Below are 27,237 nucleotides of genomic sequence, written 5' to 3' on the forward strand. Positions count from 1 at the left end.
ACAAAAAAAAACGAAAAAAGAAATAGAAAGAAACTAAAAAATATTTACAGTGGCGTGCAAAAGTCTTCGAAAAGGACACAATAATAACTTTTTTCAGAATTTGGATGCTTATAGACATAACTTTAAAATCTCTTTGATGATGTATATCGAAACTGTGCTGAATTAAAAGGCAAATAGTTTTCATTGCATTTTTTTATTGTAATAAAATAAAAATGATAATATAGTGGTCGAAGATTTTCGCACGCCACTGCATATATAAAGACACTACACTGTAAAAAATAACTGTACGTTCTTCAGGAGAAAAACATATTTTTCACAGAAAAAATTAAAGAAAAATACTGATCTTTTTTGTTTTTATCCTAATCCCGGCACTGTGAAAAAATTCTCATTCTTCTTACAGATTTTCTCTGCAAATTTGACGGTTTAAAACTGTTTTGTTGACAAAATGATTTTTCTCTGTTTTTCATCTTAAATATTAACTGATTTGAATCGTCAGTTTAAATTCTAGTTGCTTCCATGTAGTTTTGCTTACCATTCGAAAACTTTTTTTAAAAAAAATAATTTTACGATTGTTTTTAATACTTGCTCTTTTTTTTTTAGTGATTATTTCATGGTTTTGAACATCGCATAAATAAAATTGTTACTCAATTTTATTATCAAATTGATACTTCACCTGATTAATATCTTTCTTTCGCTATAATTTTTTTGGAAAATCAAATTGCCAAATGTTTTTATGCGTATGAGCCACCACAATTATGGATGTTTTTACACTGAAATATTACTTCAATAAATAATATTTTAATGATAAAGCAGTTTAAGATTTTTCTTTATTCTAAGATATTAGAGATGCGTCAGCTCTGAGGACAGAGCGCTTGCCTCCCGGTCCCAGGTTCAAATCCCAGCGTCGACTGGTACTACAAATACTGATCTCGGCTGACATCGACCACATAATAACATAGTTGTTTTACACATTTCTTTAATTTAAAATAACATATTTTGCTTGTTAAAATAACGAAGTTTGTTTTTTTGCAATTACAGTACTTATCTACTTGAAAAACAGACGTCTGTTTGCAAATAGCAGTATTTTTCTGTGAAATAAACGGTTTTATACTGGCACAACAGCTGAGAGATTTTTTTTCGTAAATTTAACGGAATTTTGTTTTACTATGTAGAGAATCCAGAAGTCGTCAGACTTCATTTGTCTAATGAGAATAAACCCCCTAAAGGATATTTCAAATGTTTACTTTAATTCAATTCCATGTTTACTATGTTCAATTTCTCTATAATTTAAATATTAAACACAAATTACTGTACGTTCAAAAAACACATAGAATTTAAATGTAAATACAGAAACTATTAAATTAATTCAATTCGATACATTTGATTCAAATGTTAAATTAAATGCAAATCAGAAAATTTTCTCCGATTTAAATGTGAACTGCAAAAATTACATTTATTGTAGCTTTTTGAAATGTAATGCATAACATTTTAGTTAAACAAAAACAAGCTTCTTGAAAGATTATTTACGTCCAAAAGCTTCTCGGATAAACTTATTTACCTTGCAAGACTGCCTAATGACGCTCGAGAGTTAATTCTAAATGTTTATTTATTTACCACCTTCCGTGCTTTTATTTACCTTGCACTTCGTAGGCCTGCATAACCTGGGTTTTAGTAATTGAAGTACCGTGGTAGATATACCGTGTTTCTGACTGTATGGGAACAAAAAATACTGTAATTTATACCGAAGTGCTTTGGTAATGATTTTAATAAAATTATTAATGAAATGCGATTTTATAATATGTGATAAAATTTGGTAATTTTATCACGATGCCTTAAACTGTGGGATAAAAACTATTTATTCGGTTAAATTTACTTTTTAGTTTGATACTTTTTACTAAATGTGTGGTAATAAAAACCATAATTTTGAAAACCAAAATGTTCGGTAAATCGTTACCATATAAACAGAAAAATTACCCAATGATGATTTTAATACAGTATATTTTGATTTTTATGACCAGAATTATATATATATATATATATATATATATATATATATATATATATATATATATATATATATATTTACCAAAATTCATTACCGTACAGCATGATAATTTTACAAGACATTTTTTCTCCGTCCACATTACGAGGGAAAAAAATGGAATAATAAAATATAAATAATTTTGCACTAAAAGGAAATTAAAATTTAAGAAAAAATTTACAGATTGTTGTCCCGTTTTAATAATTTTTTCCTTTTTTTCAAGCATACTAAAGAAAGCAAACTGGATATGATAATCTATCTTCTTTAAATATCAATAGCAGTAATTGCTTTTCGCATAAGAAGGAGAGACAAACTCTATCTCATTTTCTTTGTTATCGTTCGTTTACTCTACATCTCATAGGGAGCTTTCATAAATGGCATATTTGAAGGTGAGGGAAGAGGTTCAGGAAAATTTGAGACAAGAGAGAGTGAGGGTGAGGGTGCAACGAAAAGTGTGTCATCCCACATTTTACTTGAAATAAACAACATATAAAATCAACAGATTAAATATTACGGGGACTGGAAAGTAATTTAGTTTCGTCACATTGTATATTCGTTAGTCTTAAAAACTAATTCATTTTTTTTTTATCCCTTTCGATTCATTTTCAATCTGGCATTGAAAGGCTGCCGCTAACGAGGGTGAATACATTATTGATTAAAAATAAAATCTTGATAAAAAATATCTAATGCACCGAAACGACATTACTTGCCGGCCCCCCTAATACTTTTCATCAAAATTAGTACAGACATAATAACTATTATTGTTACAGTCATGGTTGACACTAAACACTGTTATAAATTTCTAGGTAAAAATCGTTAAATAGCAGCTTCATAAATTTTTATTTTACCTTTGTAACCAAAATAATAAAATAACCATAAAAAAGTCACATTGTTAAACGTTTATTGATTGTTTTCACCGAATACGGTTTAGCAACCAGAATTCTATTTGCGCGAACCTAAACACACATTATGAAGCCATTTTCTTTCATGTAGTTAGGTAACAACTGTAGTTGAGAGACTGGTTGAACAGAGGTTCGAATCTCAGCGTTGATACAACAATATTTCTTCCATTCCTTGAATAGATGAAAAGACACTCTGCACTCTTTAATCAGTGACCCCAGATTATTAGAATACGAAATTATCATTCACGCTTAAATGGCGAAGCACGCATGGAGCTCCAATGTCTGTTTAAGTTGTATTTTAATGGTTTAAAAACTGTAGTAGTTGTAAATGATTACAAAACAGTATAGCTCTGTGTTAACTGATTTTTAACAGTACCAGTGTTAAAAAGTTTCAAAACCGTAAATGTAAAGAAACATTCTTACCATAAACATTATGGTTAATCGGATGGACAGACTGATGCCACTTATTTTAGCGTAATTCCAGACTTAAAATTCTAACGTTGAAACACTCGAATAAAGTAAAACAATAAAATTTGAAACATATAATATTTTCTTCTGAGCTTCAAGTACATGTTTATGAAACACAATTTGTCATATGACTAAACGAGAATAGGGTTATGGTAAAGAGCGACACTCATTTAAGGACGGCCCCCTAAAGCAGTTTTTAAACTATCTTCATAACTGTTAAACAAATCCTATAACCGAACATTTTATTCGTCTTTCTATACTCCATTACAACGAAGAAAAAAGTTTTTAAATTTTTTTTCTGTACTTTAAAATATGTTGTCCTGAAACCGTGACACAGTCGTCATTAAATAAAGATTTTTCAACTATGAAGGAACTGGGACGGCAATAAATCGTTTTCAAATAAAGAATGTCGTTAAGTAGAACGTCGATAAACAAAAATGCAACTGTATAACATTATGTCAAATGCTAACAGTCATAAATTTCCTCCGAACTAAACTTTATCTGTAAGGCAGGTTTTCATACAATAGAAATTTTTTTGTACAGAGGAATGTATGTTAAATTCTAATAAAAGATCAAAATAAGAATCCTTAAGATTTGGAGAGTACCATATTGATACAAGTAATTGCAATTTTGGCGGGAATTTTTAATTTAAGGCGAGTAAAATGTTCTTCACACATTTTATTTAAAATTCACATATAAATTCGTTTTTGTACATAATATTAAATACCATATGAGGAATTTTGCTTAACAATTACCTGTTGCTTTGTTATTTATTTTTTTCCTGATTTATAAAGTTGGCTTCACAGCTTAGCTCTGGCGATGATTAAAATTCTATTTTAGGTAACCCTAGTCGCCAAGTACAAAATATTGATCTTGAGAGAGAACCTAAGAGAAGGAGTGCATTATTTTGATCAGATGTCTAACGTTAACCATTCAGTATAGTGGGACATTTCGTTATAGTGTGACATAATTTTAACGCATAAAGTGAACAGTAGAGAGGAAAACTAGAGAAATTTTATTTGTACCAACTACTTAAACTTCAAAAGGTAAGTTAATGAAGTTTTGTTAACACTTGTCCCGTGGGTCTAGGATTCTAAAGTTATGTTTGCTGTTTGTTTTGATTTGGAAATTTTGTTTCACGCTGTTTTCAGGTAAATAGAAATTGTTTAGGATTTTAAATTTTTACTTTATAAACTATTGTGAGCTCATTTTTATTCAAGTACAGTTTAAAATAAATATTTAAATTTTGTTTTGAAATGTAGGAACCTTATTAGTGAGTAGATAGAATAATGCAGACTTAATTATTACGAAAATTTTGATAAAATTACAAAAATCTATTGTTATATAAATTAAAGTTTTTGATTATGTCCTGAAGTTCAATATTTTATTTAAATTTATTATTATTTTGTTTAAATATAATTAAAATTGAGGAATATACTTTGGAACACAAGTGCTTAAGTATTTACTTGTAAAATAACATATATTTTAATGAAATAGGCTTCACTTAGTTATTTAAATGTTTTAAAACAGTACTCCAAATGGGTTTTTTTTGGTAAACAAAATCTTTTGATTAATTTTTAAAAAATTTAAATGATAATTCATTTTGAAAAAAAAGGGAATCAAATTCATGCATTGAATGAAACAATATTTAGCTATCAATTTCAGTAAGGTTATTAAAAAGGGATTATTATATTAATATATTACGTGTAAAGTGGTTCGCGTTTATTTTCTTAGATTTAACACTACTACAACGAGATTTTTGATAAGAAATGGTTATTTATTGATGTTACAAATATTTCAATTATAATTTGGAAAAAAAATGAAGAAAAAAAAACATTTTCGTTTCACTTAGGGGAAAAAATTATTTAATTCTCTCTAGAGTTTGAAACTGGTTTGTCGAATAATTTTCGGAAATAAATCGAACAAAAAATTTTTTGCTATTAAATTATGGGTCTCCAGTAGCTACATGATACCATGAAGGAAATAAGAGTTCTAAAAGCAACCTAAAAGTATTGAAGATAATGGTAAAGAAAAAATAAGAAACACGTATGACAGAGTTTAAAAGTTAAGTAACAATAAAATTGATTAATAAACAGGGTTTTCAAAAATTGAATTGTTATAAAATTAAATATTTATTTCAGTAAGTTATTTTTTTTAGAGTTAGGTAGTGTGCATAAAAAATAATTTTTCACATAAAATATTTTTTAAATGTTTAATGTTTCTAGTTTGTGTTCACATGGTAAATAATTCGCTTGGACCGAATAATGCGAAGGAAGAATCTTGCACGAATAATATTTCTTAGGGATGCAATATCATTTAAAAAGGTTCTTGTATATAGGTAATTTGGTATCGATAAAATCTTGTGAAGAGATAATCTCACGCGGACAGATTCTTACGAGTGTAGAATCTTTCGATGACATGTCTCGTAAAGACATTAATTCCTGGATGCGGAATCTCCTGAGGACAAAATTTTTTTACAACAATCTCGTGCGTATTTAATTTCAATGACACAGAATCTAGCATGAACAAAATCTCGCTCAGTCATAATCTCGAGCAGATTTGATCAGAATATCACAAATGCAAAATCTCTTGATGACCACAGACATATTCTTATAAAAACAGAATCTCGCGTACAATCGTAAAAGCAAAAAAATCGTTGGAGCACCATTTTCCGTAAAAAATATTGCGGAAACAAAATCGTACTGTCAGGATGTTATTAGACCAAAATGTGGCAGTAACGAAATCTTTAGCATACAAAATATCTTATGACTGCACCATATTAACTCTTTATGACACAGGAAAGATCACATTGTCAAACATTACTCGTAGATAGATAGTACGTTCGTAGTGCGCTCGTCGATAGTACGCTCTAAGTAAAAATATATATTTCAGCATGTTTTAGAAGGAATGGCTTAAAAAGGGCGAATAGAGGCAAATAGTTTTACATTTCTAGTCATTTGTAATGTTTCTAAAAGAAGTGGTCCTGGACCTGAAAAATAGTGCTATCAAAAGAGGTTTAAATACTCTTAATACGAATAACACTGGGAAACAATTTTTGTTTTCTGTTACATGAGAATTCTTAACTGATTGTAAAGATCCAACAAAAGAGGGGGTATTCTGTGTAATTTTTACGAGGGGGTATTCTGTGTGATCATAAACAAAAAGCAACGTCAAAAAGCACAAATGAAAGTACATAAATAGGCATACTGAAGTTCCAGTTTTATAAACAAAAACCTTCCTCAGTGTCCAAACATCAAATGAAGATAATCAAGTAGAAAGATACGTGTAAAGTGGTTTAACCAATAGAGACGGAGGAACAAGTTTGAACAAGGAAATAACAAGGGAAAGATAAGAAATAAGTATGAAGGGATTAGGCGGGAACCTAAGGGTGCAACAAAATAAATTAAAATTTACTTCCAAATATTAGGAAACTGTGGGATATTCGAAAGGTCATTAAATTATTAGAATTTTTTCAAGTATAGAATGACTCCCAAAATTCAAGTCCGGTAATCGATGAGCAGTGCTGAATGATTTAAGTAGAAGAAAGTTCAAACTTGTGATTTAAATGTCGACTGTGTAGAGTGATAAAAGATCGGTTAATTTCCTGATTTTAGATACATCTTTTGTGTTCTTTAAGTAGAAGTTGGTACGTTTAGTTGGTTCATTATACGGAAAACCACATTGAAGCGAAATTTGATAAATACCCCAGCTCTTAATATCAGCAATAGGGGCTTTATTTGTGAAATTTAGTTTATTAACAAAGGAAAAAACGACTTTGAAGGATTACGAGATATGAATCAATAATATTATTTCTACAGGTGGAATCAATAATATTAATTCATTAAATATTATTGATTCCACCCTTAGAAAACTAAATCCCAATCCTTCAAACCCTCCAAATCGAGCTTAAAAAATTTGATTGTTTTATCTAATTATCCAAAAATCAGTGCTCAAGTTGCTAAGATTGTGAATAAATTTGAATTTAAAGTCTTTTGTTACTCCTCTAAATAAACTAAGTTTCACGAATCTTAAGCACCATATTTATGATATTAATAGATGGGGTATTTATCAAATTTCATGACAATGTAGTCTTGCATATATTGAACAAACTGAACGTACCCTTAAACTTCGACTGAAAGAAAATGAAAAATGCGTTCAAAACCAGAACATTAACCGATCTTCTATCGCTCTACCTACACAGTTAGAACACAAATCACAAGTTTTAATTTTCGTCGACTAAAATTATTCAACACTGCTCTTTGCCTTACGAATTTGATTTTCGGGAGTCATTCTATATTTTGAAAATTCTAATAATTTACTGGAGTATCCCACCATTTCCCTATATTTGGAAGTCTATTTTAATTTAATCGTTACATCCTTGGGTTTTCGCCTAATCTCCTCACACATGTTTCCTTATTTCTTTGTTCAAACTTGTTCCTTTGTCCCTATTGGTTAAACAGTTTTACACACGTTTGTCTCTTTACTTTTCTACCTTCATTTGACGTTTAGACTCTGAGGAAGGTTTTTGTTTATAGAACTGAAACTATAGTATGTGCATGTATGTACATTCACTTGTCTTTTTAACGTAGTCACTTTTAGATCTTAAGTACTTTTGTATCACTGATTTCAAATCTGCAACCGGTTTCTCCCTCTATACAATAGTTTTTTTTCTCAAAAGGAAATTTTTAGCGAATTTTTTTGTCGAACTATACAAATTTAATCCCGTTATATATAACAGAGAGTCGCGTAAATGCTGCCACGAACTTCCATGGCAATTACGATTATCATTAGGATTAAACCAAGTGTTTGATTGCAAAAACTATATGAATTTACGTAACATTTTGATTCTTTTCATCGTTTTTCTCATAGTGGCTTATTTTCTTTATGTAAATATGAGTTCTTTGAGCGGCAGATGTCTCACAAACTTTTTCGTCTACATTCATTTTTTTTTCCACACAAAGCATCGTTTATTTTGATACCATCAAAAAGTAAAAATTTGAATTATTTTGTTTGGTAAACCTATGCTAGGGAGAAGAGAAAGGATCTTAATTCTTGAAAATATTATATAATAGGGCACGTAATTCAATATATTCAATTACGATGACGATCATTCGTCTTTTTTTTTCTTAAAACAATGTGTGGTCATTTTTAAGTTTTTTTAAGTTATTTAAGTTTGTAAGGCTCAGTTTCTATTAAAACTGTTTACTTTTAATTTGAAAAAAAAATATCATTATTAGTTTGAGAAGCTACAGCAATGGTTTCCATAAATGATTTTTTATATAGCCGAGTGAATGAGGGAAAACTAAATCGAATCAATAAATCGGTTAATTGGTAATTTAGCGAAGCAGTTGAGACGCTGTTTTTTGAATCTTCGTCGCTGAGGAAAACAAAAAAGCCGTAGTTTAAGTGTCTTACGCTTGAGGCAATACAATGATTTCAAACAATATATATAATCTTGCCGTGAAGAGTTATCTGGGCTTTAGAATGGACAAATAACCTAAATATTTTAAAAGTTATTAAATGTTTTTAAGATCACCAATTTGGGGAGATTTTTCCACCTGGATGAAAATCATCAAAATCATTGCCGTATTCTCAGTTTTCGCAAATTCTTATGAGCCCAGATAATGCAGCATTTGATCAACTACAAGAAGGGATCGTTTTTTTAAGCCTTTTACACTTACTCTATTCATACACTCGAAAAGTGACTGAAAAATATTATATCATAGTTTTCCCCTGATGCCAAATTTTTCTTCTCGTGAGTGAGGTTTTTAATAATACATAAATAATTGAGAACTCTAAAGAGCAGTGCAACCCAGCATTTTTATCATGGCGAACAGCTCAACGTTCGATAATTTTACCACCACCCGAGACATTGATTGCTTTTACTTAATAATTTCAGTTAAACTGTATCTAAACATGCCATAAAAATAAAATACAATTACACGCGCAGTTTTTGTGTGGTTTTAGGTGACGTCTCGCAGTTCCAGGTAAAAACTCTCGTCCATGAAAAGTCGTTCAAACCCGAGAGAAATGCACCACAGTAAATAAAATGGAAGTAAATGGGAATAAATGGAAATAAATGGAAATAATGCTCCTAGTGCGGCCTGGTACCCTACTATCCACTGACCGGCCCGTGGCTCGGAGTTTAGTGATCATCGCTCTAAAGGATTTAACTATTCTGGAGTAACACTCATAAACTGAAGCAACTTTTTGCCAGGAGAAAACTTCAATCTTTATGTAAATAAATCGAAAAAAAAGCGAAAATATTTCAGTAAATTAAATTAGATTTCACATCTTCATGATTAGGTTTAGTTTCTTCATTCTCAGAAAGAAAAAAGCGAGGAAAAAGTGCCGAAATGTATCTTTTAATAAAAGCCCCCTGGTTAGTCAAGTAATGATTGGTTTGCAATCTGATTTGATGGACCGATTTGTCTCAGTCCCTTCTTCGTTGTAGCTTTCTACCGAACCGATTTCTCCGTTATCAAAACTTAAAATAAAGCTGATTATAGAACAAAAGGTTGAAGTAGCACTTATAAAAGTCTTTCTTAAACTTTGTAGTACACATTATAACGTTCTATAAGCATTTTCCTGGCTGATAATACTGTTACTATATTTATAACAGCTCAAAAATTTAATGTTTCTCATCATGTTACTAAACTATTCATTCAGATTAATTATCGCCTATCACTTAAACATAAATATACAATATTTTTAAGATTGGTATGATTTAGGGAGCAGGTGACATGATTTATGTAACTATTTTTTTAAATCGTAGCAACTAATTTTTAACTCACTGCATAAGTATTGCGACTTAAAAAATAATTTTGGTAGCTAAATAACTGCAATTCATTATTAAAATAGTTTGAATGCAATTATCAGTGATTTGCCATTGATAAAAATTCAAATTGGAAATAAAAAATGTAGACAACTTTCTTATAATTAAAAATAATGCTCTATTTAAGCATCGTCTTAAACTTAATATCAGACAACTTGGTTGCTGGCTGAAACTTTATTGATCGTGGTAAAACTTTGCTTATTAGAAAAATCGCAACACAAATTTTATAGTAAGCTATTGTTAGAAAATACATCAAACAAAAGCTAAATTTGTTAATGCAACAAACGATCTTCTGTTCTTCGAATTATTAAAATATAATATTTTTATGATTTCACAAATAATATAAAAGATATGATTAAAATCATTAAAAAATTAAGCTTTTGGATAAAAACCAAAATTTTAAGAAAAATAATTATTTTTGTAAAATTAAATTTTAAGACTAGAATGAGATAGAATACGAATTGTAAAGACTTAAGACTAAAATGGATCATTTTGTGAAAAGTGATTGTTACAAATTGCTAGAATCTTAGTATGCTTTTGTATGAAAAATAAGTTGCTTTATTATGGCATACACGAAAAAGAAAGCATCATTTCTCCTTAAAATCTTTGGTCAGATAGTTTTTCAAGCATCACAAAGTTGTTAAACAGTACAAGTATTATATGCAAAAGAAATTTTACGGCTGATTACTATATCGCGTGTTCTACATACATTTTCTGTGTTGTAAAGAGCAATTAAATGAGAAATCTAAACTTTAATTAAATGTACATAACACACATTTCCAACACCTGCGTACAGTATTTCTCCCATTTCGGCGTTAATACGACCAAAGGCAATAAAAATGACTTTGAAAGCGTGCCAAGAGCTACCAAAAAATTATTAATTAAGAATATTGCATGATAGAAATTAATCAGACACTACTTCGTGGCAAGAAAAACAGAAATCAGCAGTATTTCTCTTGTTTTATCAAAAAGTAGGACAATGTATAAGTAAAACACATCTAAATGCGATAAAAAATTTCATTGACATGTTTAAACGCGTTTTATTACTCTTTTTTTCTTCTTTTTTTTACTCTTTTATAAAAAAAATTTTATCCAAAAAAATTTTGCCTTTTTTTTTAATTAGGAAATACTAACTCTGTTTCTCAGTAATTAGTTATGCCATGTCTGAAATTGTTAATAAATAAATGATTTCCAATGATTTATTGACTTATCGATTTATTTAAATATAATATTACTGACTTACTAATGAAATTTTAAAATGGTTAGATCAATTTAATCTTTTTAAGATATTTAAAAACCAAATTTTTAATAATTTAGATAAAATTATACTAAATTTATTGATTAATATATTTTTAATGTATTTAATCCGTATTAATTATTTATCAATTACATATTCATTGTGAGTATATTTTAAGTTATAAAATATAGTAAGAATATGATGACTAATTTATGCTGAAAAAATTAAAAAAAAATAAGGTATAAGTACTATATTAGAACTCTTCTTATAACTTGCTAAATACAATACGAAAAATATTAAATAAATGCTTTTTAAAAACTTTTCTTTAAATAGACTATAAAGGAGAAAGCAGCTTTATTTTAAAAGATTTAAAAAAATAAAAAAAAGGCCCAACACTTTTATGAGACATGGAGAGACTGTTTTGTTGATAGAAGTTGATCACGAAAGTAATACGCCTTATAATTTTTGTTTTGATCTGAAAGTGGTAAAATTAACCGTTTTTCTGGCTCTATGGGAACACCAAAAAGCTCGGTAATTTTTACTGAAGAACTTTAGTTATGATTTGGTAAAATTGACAATAAAACATGGTTTTATAATATGTAATAAAATCTGGCAAATGTGTAAAATTTGATAATTTTATGATGATATCTTAGAGCACGGCATAAAATCCATTTGTTCGGTTAAACTTACTTTTTAGTTTTGTATATTTTACTAACCATGTGGTCAGAACTATACTTTCGAAAACCAGAGTTTCCGGTAAACTGTTAGCATAAAAACGGAAAAATTACCGAGAGAAAAGGATTAAATACCTGATATTTTAATTTTACTAACCATATTACGTTATTACCATACAATACGGTAATTTTGCCGGGTTAATTGTTTCTGTGTGTATTGGAAGCGTAAGATTTGTCAATGTAATGTAGTTTCTGTAGGTTTTGTTGAGCTTGAAGAGCTTGGAGGCAATGTAGTATAATAAGCACATTTTCTCCAAAATTAGCAATTTAAATATCAAACTCTTCCTTATAATGGCTTTCAAAGTACAATCTACTAGGTTATTTCCCTTCGACAACAGCACGACATGCAAAAATAACATCTTACTGCCTGCATAGAAATTGTTTATTTTTTAATATCAAAAACACTCTTTCGAGTAATTGAAAACAGTGTGGCTTATCATTATATGTCCTTCATATAGTCTGGATAGTATTTGATTTTTATTAAGCACATGTCTAAGGTTTCTCAAACGTTGCAGGCCTTCATCAGAATAAGAAACACACAACACATAATTTTTTCCTCAATTAGAATATTAAAAAAAAAATCTTTATAATTTATCAAGAATTTGCAACTTTAATTTAGATAAGACTTTAAAATAAGAATATTTTTTAGCCCCATAAATGATAAAAATATCATCCATATCTTAATCTAACGAAAATACACATGATGAAAATAAATAAAGGCTCCATAAAGGGTTGACAATCATCGAGTTGGAAAAAAAAATTCCTTTAATAAATAATATGTTGTAAACAAAAATATGGATGAGATAAAAGATATTTTTTGATCCAGATCGAGAGGAAGGGCAGGTTTGATTTGATTGGTTCCAATTTCCGGAATTGTACAACTGAAGATAAAGCATGCAGTTTTATTTTGGATGAAGAATATCTTATTGGTTTCTACGAAGAAAACAATTTTACCGAAGGAAGAAAGAATTGGATGATTCGGGAAAAGCGGACACAGGTTATTTTTAGTAACTTTATTTTCATTTGATTAGTTTCAGTTTTGTGTTTGGTGATCGGCTTTTCTTGACTTTATTTTCCAAACTGCGCAATAACTACCTTTTGAAAAGTCTTGTACAGTAAATTCTTCAAAGGGATCCTATTAGAGTATGATTTTGAAATCGATTATTATTTTTATGGAATTGTCCAACTGGGTACTAAGTAAAAAAAAATTTGACACCATGAGTTTTTACCGTTATCATTATTCTACTGAATAAAGGACTTCTTCAAACTTTACCGAAAGTTACCATCAGCTTCATCTGCTTTTCACTTTATATCTGCTGTTTTTTTAATTTCATTAGACCACCGTCTTTTTGATCGTTTGACGTCTCGTGGGTGCCTGCATCTACCTTCTAATTAACCCCTGCTGTTTTTTTAATTTCATTAAACCATCTTTTTTTGGTCATTTGACACCTGAGGGTACCTGAATCTGCCTTCCAATTCCTACCTGCTCTGTAAAGAGTTCTGGATCAAATTACGGTAAGAAGAACTGGCACCCAGAGTGCCAGTACTTTTTGTCGTGAAGTTTTATGGAACAGAACCTCTGATATACAGTTATTTTTGCAATAATCTTTACTGTAAAATCCTTGAATCACCGTAATTAAATAAATATTACTATAAATATTACGGAATAAAATTTTTCGGTAAAAATAGATTTTACGGTAAAATGAATTTTATGGATGTTGCACTCAGGGTGCCAGTACTTTCTATCGTAATTTGTTCAAGAATTTCTTACAGTGAGCTGTTTTTCTAATTTCATTATATAGTCTTACTTTTGGACAATTTCTAGATTCATTTCTTCATTTGTTATTACGAGGGCACTTCCGTCTGTCTTAAATTTCCCACCTGCCTCTTTTTCTTATTTTATTAAATAATCTTTTTTGGGGGGTCGTTTTCTTAGTCATTTGATGTCACGAGGGCACCTGTCTTTCAATTCACAGTTGCACTGTAAAAAGTTCAGGATCAAAATACGGTAAAATGTACCGACCCTCAGGGTGTATGCACTTTTTACCATAAAATCATTTTTTTTAAAAAATAAAATCCATTTTTGCCTTAAAATCAATTTTTATCCTAACGTTTAACGGAACAGAACACATGATATATTGTTATTTTTGGAATAATTTTTACGGTAAAATCCCTGAATAACTACAATTAAATAAATACTACTGTAAAAATTTTGGTATAACATTTTATGGTAAATTTCACGGGTACAGTAAAATTTTACGGTTTTTACGGATACTGCACTCAGGATGCCAGTACTTGATATAGTAATATCATTAAAAATGTTCTACAGTGAACAGTTTTTTTTTTTTCAAATTTTGTTAGACTATCTTGTTCTTAGTCATTCAATTGGTAGTTTCTTGTCATGAGGATACCTACATCTGCCCATCAATTCACAACTGCTGCTTTCCTACTTTCATTAGACCATCTTGTTTTTTACCTTTTGATATGACCAATCTTTTAAACTGTATGTTTTTAAACTTTCAAATTTTTTTATGTCAAAATAAATTCTTCTTCTGATTTGCTAGTGAAAATCTAAAATTTTGTTTTTTAAATTAGCAACGGTTACTTTTCACTGAAAGAAACACTTTTTTTATCGGACAGATTGGCATTTTTTTTATGCTACTTTTATCAAAAGAATTCTTCAATGTTCATTTGTTTTAAAATTTTATTCATGATGTTATTATTTATTGCTAATTCTTGACTTAAATAAACGCACCTCTGACCTTCTTCAATTTCTTCTTTGATTTCGACTTTCTTCTTATTGCCTTCTACTTCGATTTTCTGCTTTAATAATCAAACAAATGTTTTAATAATGGTTGTAATTTGACTTGTCTTTGATTCTAGTTTCCACCCGTTTTCATTAATATTAAATTTTATGGTAAAAATGCGCAAGTAAGTTATGCGAGAAATGTGGAATATAACCATTTTTTAATTTTAACACAAAATCTGATTTAGTTATTTATGAATTTTTTAACATATAATCTAATGTTATTAATTTTCATTTTCTACATTTATTCAATTTGACTATTTACGATAATGCAATGGAAATAAAAAATAATTAAGCTAAATAATCCAGACATTCTAAATTATGCGTAAAAATATAAAAATGCGAAACTATGATTCGTCTCAATATTAAAATGACGAAGAAACTTATTAGAAATCGGAATAGCTAAGTTAATTTTTTAAAAATATTTGCATTATTTAATCAAAGGCTCTTATGAATATCCTATTATTTTATCAGAGAAACTTTAATTCATTTTAACATTGTACATTTCTCTTAGATGTCGACATGATACGAGATACAAAAATTTGAAATTAAAAGTAACTTGTAAAATAAAAGATGCTTCCATATTTATAAACATATTTAATTTAATTTATGCATATGGCATATTTTTAAAGAAACGGAAAATAAATACATCAAAATGAAGAAATAGAAGAAATAAAAAACCATTTCAATATTCATGCTTATGTTTTCACTCATCGTTCTCAATCTATATATAAACAACCAAAACTATTTTTTTTTCATTTTAATTTACTTAAAATATATGCGTATTTTAATAAAAATTGATTGTTTGAAAATCTGAAAATAATTAAAATAAACCATGCCTTATGCATTTAAAACATATACGTATTTTTATAAAAATCAAATATTTCAAAATCAGAGAAAAATGAAAACACCTCATGGAAAAAATATTTCCACTTTTAATATTTGCCATGTTTATAAATAAAGATAAAATAGTTTTTTTTTAATATTACTACATTCAAGTAGATATGAATGAAATATTAACAGTAATACAATTTTATTTTTGAAAAAAACTTGTTATCCTCCTATATTTATTCATATTTGCAAATAGTATTTATTTATTTTTAATATGTAATAGTATCATGTAACTAGTATTTATTTACTCTTTAAAAAGATATGCTTAAAACGATTTTTTAGTGATATTAACTCAAGTCTGTTCAAGTTTATGAGTATCCTCACTCGTTTAAAATATCAGGAATTTCAAAAATAGAAATAGATGAAAAAAGACTGTATGTTCCGTACGATTTCTTTCTAAATCCAAAAGATTCCGTTTAGCATCGATTTCCTATAAACCTTACCCTAGGAATGAAATTTAAAAATAAAGAAAAATATCCACTTTTATTATTTATCGTCTGGAATGCGAAAGAATTCTACAGATTTTGTCTATCGTCTTCCCACCTTACTCATTCTTGTGTAATTGAACTACAAATTTATTTATTCCTTCATTTATTTTTCAGAATAGGTGGTATAAAAAAACTATCTTAGAATCTATCTATAATCTATCTTTTCTAGTTTATTGAGGGTTTAAAAATATAAAGGTGTTATAACTTGAGGAGATAAACTCTTTAAGTGTTTTATTTTTCTACAAGCAATTTTTATTTAAAAGCAGTTGCATTGTGTTTTATATCCAAAAATAATCATAAATAAGTTAAGTTCATTATGAAATACATAAGTTAGATTCATAATGATAACATAGTTAGAATCATAATGAAACAATAATGGCTATATCACACGAGAGAAAATATGTGCAACTGCAAGTGTAACTGCAAGTGTAAGTGCAACTGCAAGTGAAATTTCTCCAAAAAACGCTCGTGTGATATAGAAATTACGGTTGCACGAAATATCTGCAACCGTTCAGGCAATTTCTTTCATGAACCAATCAGATCGTTTGCTTTTTATGACGTTTCAATTTTATGTGATGACATATACAAATGTAAATAAAAATGGCGGCGACGTTAGGAAGAGGATGATCGGATAAAATTTTTTTATAGATGAGACGGAACAAGTTTTTAGTTTAATAATAACATTTCCTTTAAAATGAAAGCATTAAAAATACTTTCGCACTATGAGATGACCATCTCAATGCAGTTGATGTACTACCATAACAGGAACCTGCACATGGTTTTAGTATCGGTAAGTATAGTACATTATTTTTGCGATAAATTTTCTTTTAAAATATTTATTTATTTTAAGCTAATAAAATTAAAACTTATTGTAGTTTGTTCCGATCAAAGTTTTAATTACTTTAAATAGAAATAATTTCTATTTTTATATATGTAAAGAATTATACTGGCGAAAAGCTTTACTTTGAAATATTCGCCAAGCAACTCGCCAAACTTTGTTTCAGTATTATAACATAAAATATAATAATGATTATATTTCTTTATTTTTAAATTTTAATCTTTGTTTCTGTTGATTGTAAAAGCATGTGTCCGATTATTTGAAAGTTTTATAATTATTAGTGAAATAATTATTTTATTCTTCCCTAAGAATTCTTTTAATTTTTGAAAATCTCATTTTAAAACAAGTTAGAAAATATGTGTGGTAAATATTTAAATTGTTTCTCACAAAGTTACCCCATTTTCCAGTAATTATTGAAAAGTATTACAAGAAAGGTAGTATATTATATATAAAAAGTAATTATTAAAAATGCAAATTCCCAATCTCCTTGTCTGTTTCTACATTCATCCCTTCTATTTTTTTTTTTTTTTGTGTGTATGATGATTTGCATAATATTTTGTTTATAATTATTCAAAGTTAACTAATGATACTTTACTTTTTATTTATACTTCACATTTATCTCTTGATACTTAGCTTTTCTATAATGACAGTAAGTATGTAAGTGTACCTTACTAATTTTTCAATATACTTACATTTTTAAGAGTCTTCGTTTATAAATACAATTTATTTTTCTTGAAACAAATTTCAATCCAAACATAAGAACTACAAAACTAAACACACCTGCCATCTTTCATTAGTGTATAGAATAATCTTAGAACTATAATCAAAATATCTGTCAAACTTAAAATAAGTTTAAAAGGGATACCTAAGGACTTAAAATGATTTCAAATTAATGGCATTTAATCTTCCTTATTCTAATGTGTTGGTAAAATTTTATCATGAAAGTGATTTCTTTCTTTTATTTCAGATATTTCGTATAATCCTGTAAGGTTTATCTGGTAAAGAAGGAAAGAGATGTAATACTATTTTTATGGAAGAAATTAAAAAATAAGAAATAAAAATGAATAATGTTCTAAATGTTTCACTTGACAATAAATGTTTTATTTTTTAAATTGATTCTTGTATTATTTAAAATGCAAAACAAAACACGTAAAGGGCTATAACAAAATAATATGATACATTAAAAGTATGTTCTTAATAAAATATTGTTTTTCTTATAGTTATAAATAAATTTTAATTGTCCCAAAATAAATCCTATAATTTTTAATTAAATTATCTTATACCAATAATGAATGATATAAATTTTACAATAATAAAATGTAAGTATGACATTGAAAATCCTCTTATATTTAAAAAGCAATTTTACTAAGAAAGTGGAAAAAATAATTTTCATAAAAGTGATATTCCTGATATGCAATGTGTAAATGAATAAAATTGATGATCCCTTCATGTAATGTAAATTAATTTGATGAAAATAAAATTCTGAGACATTGCAGTATAGACAAGTCTGACATTATTTATTATGTATTTTTTAGACTGAATTTAAAAAATAGAATTGATTTGATAGATCTAATAGTTTTGATGTTATAAATATTTTATGAGTGAAAGGTAATTCAAAAATTTATATTTCATACATTAAACCATCATTTCTTCTACAGAATTATTTCAAAGGACTATGTTTTTGAATTAAGCTTAAAAAATAAATTTGAAGAAATGCCTTACTTGATTAGATAGCAATGTCAGTTGCATAAAGTGGTATAAGTCATAAAATTGTCCTTTCTACACATTAAACTTTTTATAAATTTTCGAATTGTTAAACTATTAAATCAGACAGCTTGTTTTTATTCTCATTCGATTTAGTGTTTACATAGATAATGATACCGCTCTTGCCTAGCTAGCATGTTACATAGTAAATATATATAAATAAACTATGCTTTTACAGGGTGCGGAGCCAAATCTTTCAACAAAAAATAAGCAACTTTTAAGAACATTTTAGGCACTCAAAAAATATTTTAAAGCTCTAGGTAAATTGACAAAATGCAAAATAATTCTCAGACTTTACATGATCATGATAAAATAACTAGAATTTGACAAAGAACTGTTTTCTTGATTATATTAGCCATTAAAAAAATGATCAAGAGATTTTTCGGTTCGATTTCAGAGGGTGGAAAATAAAGCCTGAAATTGAGAATATCTTGCAAAATACAGCATGAGAGAGCAAGAATCTCACCGAACCCAGCTCACTAGACGCACATGCGGACTCGCAAGTATTTCACCAAACCTGTAAAATGATTGGCGTTTTCATACGCTATGGACTGACGGTACGCTGAAATTGATCATGGTTGAATGAATTCTGCTGTTGTTGTTAATTTACGTCGCACTAGAGCTGCACAATGGGCTATTGGCGACGGTCTGGGAAACATCCCGGAGGATGATCCGAAGACATGCCATCACAATTTTGATCCTCTGCGGAGGGGATGGCACCCCCGCCTCGGTAGCCCGACGACCTGCGAGCGAAGTTGAGCACTTTGCGGTAGCACAGTTTAACGAGGACCCATACCGCACACCCTCGGTCCCTACGCAGACTGATCCAAGTGGTCACCCACCCGCACACTGACCATAGCCAGTGATGCTTGACTTCGGTGATTTGCTGGGAACCGTGTCTTAACGATCAGTCCAGTGCGGGACGAATGAATTCTGAAAACATGAAATAGAAAAATGTGAAAAGTACGTTTTTACATAATATGTGGCGAAAATCGACATTCCTTTTCATAAATCTCTTTTTCGAAAAAGGAAAATAAGGCACTTTTTAAAAACACTTATTAAGAAAAGCACCTTTAAGGGCCTTTAAAAAATGAAAATAAAAAATAAGCACCTTTAAGCACTTTTTAAAAACGCTACGCACCATGTTTTATACCTTAGTCACTCAAATCAAGACAAAAAAAATCGTCAAAATTCTAGATAGTATTTAAGTCCATCCCCCTTTCACCCCCTTATCCTTTTAGGGACACAACATGAAATTCATCGATATCTTAATATCATTTTATATTATGAGGTAGAAATCATAATCCTTTTTATACTATGCTACTTCACTTAAAAAGCACTTTTTAAAAATGCTACGCACCATGTTTTATACATTAGTCACTCAAATCAACGTAAAAAAATCGTCAAAATTCTAGATAGTATTTAAGTCCATCCCCCTTTCACCCCTTTATCTTTTTAGGGACGCAGCATGAAATTCAATGATATCTTAATATTATCTCATATTATGAGGTAGAAATCATAATCCTTTTTATACTATGCTACTTCACTAATGGGGAAATAAAGTTTTCAGAATTTTAATTTCCTGCTGAAGAAAAGACTTAACACAAATACAAATGTAAAAAATTAAATCAAAATCAATCAATATTCTACAGCATCTTTACGAACATCGTTGAGAAACTATGATATAATAGAATCATATGATAAAATTAAATATGAGCCAAAAGTAAAGATAAATAACAAAATATGGTAACCCAATTTCATGCAACCGTTCAGGCAATTAAGCAACCCTTTCGGCAACTCCGAACGGAGGAATTTCACTTACAGTTGCACTTACACTTGCAGTTGCACATATTTTTCTCTCGTGTGATAGAGGCAAGTTACGTCAAACAATTTAGGTTTTTCTTAATTTAAAATTAGAATTAGAGTAAGCTTATTTACTAAAATAAATCATGTTTTCAATTATATAAGTAGCAAATAAATAATACGATATCTTAAAAAAATCTTTAATGAGTGTTTTTTAGAGAAATTGTCATTTCTGATATTTTCTCAAGAATCGACTTTTTTTTAAATTTCTTGAGATTTTAGTTTGCATCAAAATTTGATAAAAGTAGATATGTACGCAACATGGCGTCTCTGAAAAATCAGTGAAAGGGGGAAAACGATAGAATACCTAATTTTTTTAATACTTTTCAATTTCGAATTTATTCAAGTACTCTTGATGAGTTGTAATTTATTCACGTAGCACTAGAGCTGCACAATGGGCCATTTGTGGTGGTCTGTGAAGCATCTCTGTTGATGACATCACACTTTTGATCCAATGCAGAGGAGATGACTCTTCCGCTTTTTCTCGAAGGGAAAAAATCCGGACGACTTTTACCCGAAGTCGAGGTTTAATGAGGACCGATTCCTCGCACCGTCGTACCCTTCGCAGGCCGATCAAAATGATCTCCCACCCTCTCACTGATCACAACCAGTGATGTTTGACCTGGGAACCTTGAACTGGAGTTTGATCCCCAGTGGCGATTTGATGCTCACTCAGTTTCAGATCAATGGGTATCACCTTGGCTGAGAAGTAAAGGCATCCTGTGAGCAGTGCTGACTACTCTGCCACAATCATGCTATTGGTCACGAAATTGTAGAACTCCATCCACCATGACCCTTTTAGCCTACAACAGGCTGTTGTGGGAATGCTCTACTTCACTTAACTGGTTACTGGGAACTGTGTCTGTACAATCAGTCCTCTGCGGGATCTACTCTGGATGAACATGAAGAAAATCAATATTATATTAAACTTTTAATTAATATATAATTACATAAAAATATTTCACATTTGAAATGCTCAATAATTTCTGAAAATACAACATCTGAATAACTTTATAATACGTATTTAATCTGAGAAAAGTCCTTCTGCGTTACATCTAGTACTTTAAAACTAGTTGCAGGTGAAAATGGCCACTTTTTCAGAACAACAAGGAGGAAAAATCTCTAGCCTTAGCACGTAATCCTTTCAAGTAATTAGTGTAATTTCGGAAGTAACTTCACCTTTTTTCGAGATAAAAGCTTCGTTACCTTAAAAAGAGCTGCTAAATAAAAGAAATAATCGATTTAGAAGGAAATGTTAGCACTGCGTTTAAATATTCACGTATGCTTTTTAATGTTTTCGTCAACGTGAATAGAGTTATTATATCTCGGTGCTTGCAATAAGTTTAACTTAAATAACTTTTTAAAACAAAAGTTTTCATAATTTACGTCAGTATAATGAAATATTTTTCTGCTAATTTAATCTGTAATTCCATTTTAAAGCATTTTTATGTGTTTGCAAAATTATATTTCTTTAATCATATTAATGCATTATACAATTTTTTAATGCGAAAGTGCTGAAAGTGCTGATTCTAATTTTGCTTCTTGTTGAGATGGTTTTGATTAACACTGGTATGGAATTTAAAAAACCATAGTTTTCTTATTGCGCATTACTTTACAAAATATTTTAAAATCACAAAATGCTTCAAATGAAGTGAAGGAATTCAAGTAATTAAAATTCTACCAAAGTTTTTCCTGGTAAAAAGTAAATTAAATAGATGAGCATTCATTTTGTTTTAATGTCAAATTAGCATAAAAATATTAGCATAAACATACTTAATTAGCACAAACATAAAGTTGCCTTTCTGTGAATGGTCGCCAAATAACGATTCATCTGAGTTTTATAATAAAAGATAAAGATATTTTTCTTTCACATTTAAGTATTTATTAAAATTATTAGGACATTGATAAGTTACCTCATCTTGATTTTATATACTTATAAAAATATTATTATTAAGTATATACTATGAAGGACAGTAATAATTACACTATTTTATTCAATCTTAATTTAATTTGTTAGTAAGAACTCGAAATTATGGACTTTAGTTAAATACTTTGAAAACTTTTTACAACATAATGCAACAGCTTATAGTGCATATTAAAGTATCAATATCACGTGTTAAATGATTTAAATAACTTTGCTTTAAGTAGTAATCTATTTCCATAAAAAATTATTTTTCAAGCAGATATGTGGTGCTCAGTATATTTTTATTCTGCGTTACACAGCACTCTTATTTCAATTAGAAAGGATAAAAAAAATTCTTATTGTTTTAAGAACATTTCAGAGTATTAAAAAAAGCACTTTTGCAGCAGTCGGTTGCTGGTTGAGGAAATCATGGAAGTTTATATTCCATTATTTTTATATCAATGTATCAGTGCACTAAGTTTAGCGCACTAAGAAGAAAAAAAAACATGATCAAAACTACCAGAATATGGTAAAATTTACCGTGTCCTATACTCCATGGGAAAACCAAAAAGCTCGGACTTCTATCAAAGTGATTTTGGTAAAATATGTGATATGTGATTTGGTAAATGTCAGTAAAGTCTCAGTTGTAAAGGTCAGTAATTTTATTATGATACCTTGGAACATGGCATGAAAACCATTTATTTAGTTAAAATTACTTTTCAGTTATGTATTTTTTACAAAATGTGTGGTAATAAGAACTATAATTTTAAAATCCAAAATTTCTGATAAATCGATACCGTATATACAGAAAATTTACCAAATGAATAGTTTAAATACCGTACAGTCTATTTTTATTAACTAGGGACAGGTTTTATTTTACCAGAATTGTCATTACCTATAGTACGGTAAATTTACCAAAATTTATTTCTCCGTGTGTGATTGCATATCGATCAATCATCTTTACTATCTACGAAACCTGTCGCATATAGATTTGCAATTTAATAGGATTGAAACCACGCGCGGTGATAGAATCTCATTCCTACACCAGTACCTTAACCACTGTGCAATTATGCATATAAATAATGCAATTAATTTAATACTGTCTTTGTTTAAACGGTACGATATGTATTGTAACTCATTTATTTATCATAAAAACGATTATTTGAAGTGTTGTTCAAAACAATGAGGGAGGGATCTTCAAAATAATTTATTTTAAATAACGGCTTTTTAATTTTGTTTTTGCTTGGTTTGGTAGTCATTTAATCAAATATTTAAAAGCTGATTCAAGTTAGAATTATAGATATAAACATGTTAAATAATGCCCAATTTCTTTTTTTAATTTTACGACAGTTTTTTGTTGAAAATAAATTACGTATCCTTTCAATTGTGTTCTTTAATTCAATATTTGAAAACAAAATTTATAATATTTATGAATTAAATTTCTGCAAATAAAAAGACATTAAAAAATAACTCAATTACATAAAATTGTCTTATACCAGTTTTAATAAATTGAATTTATGTCATGCTTGCTTTTTATGCATAATTAATTACACCCAAAAGTTTAGATTTATGTCTTAGAACAGATAAGTCATAAAAAACGATCGTAAGAATGGAAATTATTCCATTTCAACAATATTTTAATAGTCATTTTCCTACTGTTAATGTGATTTGTGTTTGACATTAATAAAATACAGGGTGTTCCGTAACGACCACAATTCGTAAATACATTTAGTATCCTTTTCGAAATTGAAGATTAAAATGCATGTACATTGGGTGTCGCGATTTATTATTTAAAAATAATAATAATATGGAAGTGTGGCAAATAACTATTGTGTGACATAAGTAGAAAACATCAAAATCGGTCTTATTGTGGTAGGAAATTGCTTTTGAATAATCATCTTTTAGCTCCCTTCTGTGTCTTCCGGTAACCAAACAGGTTTCTACTTTTATCAATATTGGTTAGTCAAATTTCGATAGCGTTTTCGTTCTTATCTCACTTAAATATTAATTGCCGGCTCAATGTGATTGCGCTTTGTCTCCATTTTTGACAAAGATTCCAAAACTATATGTTAAGAGTGGTTATTATCAAGTACCCTGCACATTGGAATCGGTATTTATTTATTTCATACATCTTTATAGCAGGCTTTTCTCTGTATTTTATTAATCTTATTAAATTTTTGAAAAATTTACTGTCAGCGCATTTAGTTCTAAATTTCTGTAAAATAAAACAAAAATTCTTCTTTCAAATATTTATGCTGAATTTTTTAGTGTAATTTGAATAAAGTATTATAAATAATATAATAACATAGAAAAAATCAGATTTTTATTCTTGTCAATAGTTTTCTAATTGTATCTACTTTATTTTTGTGTATTTCTACTTAATTCTGTCTGCTTTATTTTGTTGAGTAATTTTTATAAGCATAAAATATGCTTTCAAATATTTATGCAAAACTTTTCAGAGTAATTTAAATCAAGTATTACACATGATTTAAATTAATAACATGGAAAGAATCAAATTTTATTCTATGTCAAAAATTTTCTTATTCAATCTTCTTTATTTTGTGATTTATGTAATTGTTGACATAAAAATTAAACTAAAATGGATATTTGTCTGACACAATATAAAATGCAAAATAAATTGTTTCTGAAATACTTTTTTCGAAAACGTTCTAAAAAGTATTCTAAATCTTTTTGAATCGCACTAAAGTATTGTATAAATTTAAGGAAAAAAATTATCTTAAGTTTTAATAAAATCCAGCGTATTCTAAAAAATACTTCTAAGCGAAAGAAAAATAACGTTACTGAATTTCCAGAAGGAATTGGGTTTACTTTTTAACTGAAAGTGTTTTTGATTTAAACTCAACTTCAAAAGCTTCTGGAGAGGAAATGTTCGAGATTGAATTTTAAATCTTGGAAATCGTCCAGGAAAATATGTAGAAGTAGAAACAGTTACAGTAAAATTAAAACAAAAATTTAAACATTTAAATTTAAATGAATTCATCAGAAATTAAATAAAATTTATTTTCTTAAATTGGAAATTGTTTTATGGAACCAGAAAGAATATACAGCTACGTTGCAGCGTGAAAAAAAATCAGAATATGTATAAAACATACTGTTTTAGATTAGAAAATTCTATGGCACCAGAAACAATGTATAGCTACAGTACTGTATGAAAAATAAAGGAATTTATCAGAGTATGAACAAAACTTATTTTCTTAAATTAAATTTTTTTTTCATGAAACTAGAAACAATATACAGCCTACATTATCGCATGGAGAATAGAAAAAATTATCAGAATATATAAACAGCGTATTTTATTAGATGAGAAAATGCTTTATTAAACGAGGAACAATATGCAGCTACATTACCATGCGGAAAATAAAAAAGTTCATGAAAATATTTTAAAAACTTATTTTCTCAGATTAGTAAATGTTTCATGAAACCAGACGCAATGTATAGCTACATTACCAAAAAGGGAATATTTTATTAAAAATTTTATACATAAATTTATATTGTGTTATAATAATCTTTTAACACTATGAAAATACTTTCTTCTAAAGGAACTATAAGATAATTTAAAGTACGACACAATAAAACCATTTGTAAATATTTTGAAAAAATACATACAGCAAAAAAGAATGTTGAACAATTTTTAAATTTTGTAACCTTATTGAAAAACGTAATAGAACTTAATAATTAAAGTTTGTAATAGAATTAACCCTTTTTAATCTTCCTGTTTATGTAAAATATATTAGAAAAAAAGATAAAAAAATCACTTTAGACATGATAAATATTATCTTAGCATCATATTTCTCTGGCAATGTTACACTTTTCACATTTTTCAATTATGTTACAAACATTTTTCAACATCATATCATAATTTTATCATTTCTTCTAAATTATTTTATCGAATTGTATTAATAAAAACTCCCGGCTTTAAGTTTTTTCGTAATTTTAAAATAAATCAGTTTTGTTATATTTGTTTAGTATGCATAAGTTTAATTAGTATAAAATACTTAGTTTTGTTAAGATATATATAAAAGCCAATAATTATATTGCATGTATTAAAATAGTCTTTTTTTATATCCAATATAATTTTATCCATAATAAAGGTATAAAGAAAATTATGGGATAGTAATTAAAAATTTAAATAACAAACCCGAAATTTATTTCACTTATTTTTTCGTAAAATATTGTTTTTAACTTTAATCTGTTCTTTCTTACAAAGAAATTTTCTTAGAGGTTATTTAGAACTGCTTTTGCTCATGCAACACAATATCTAAAATAATATTAGTCAGTTAAAAAAAAGCTCTATTGGTGCGATTTATATTATAAAGGATCACTATTTTTAAAAAATGTTTCGTTGTTTAAAAAGCAGCTTGCTTCTTCATTTTCAGTTCTCTCTGGTTATTGATTTTAATTAATTTTTCTGTAAAATGTAAAGATACAGTGTCTTTCTTTTATTTC

The 27,237-nt window shown here is 28.3% G+C and overlaps 1 protein-coding gene across 1 annotated transcript in view; it reads left to right on the forward strand.

The window, feature by feature from the left end:
• Positions 1–4,299: 4,299 nt before the first annotated feature.
• The window catches only part of LOC107451997 (synaptotagmin-12), a 173,454-nt gene continuing 150,516 nt past the window's right edge, over positions 4,300–27,237 (forward strand). Inside the window, exon 1 of the mRNA XM_043042166.3 lies at positions 4,300–4,457. The gene's annotated coding sequence lies outside the window, so the exon portion shown is untranslated. The remainder of the gene's footprint in view (positions 4,458–27,237) is intronic.

This window comes from Parasteatoda tepidariorum, chromosome 1 (assembly GCF_982258835.1).
Source record: "Parasteatoda tepidariorum strain Cologne lab strain chromosome 1, Ptep-v5.0, whole genome shotgun sequence".
In the NCBI taxonomy this organism is placed as follows: domain Eukaryota; kingdom Metazoa; phylum Arthropoda; class Arachnida; order Araneae; family Theridiidae; genus Parasteatoda; species Parasteatoda tepidariorum.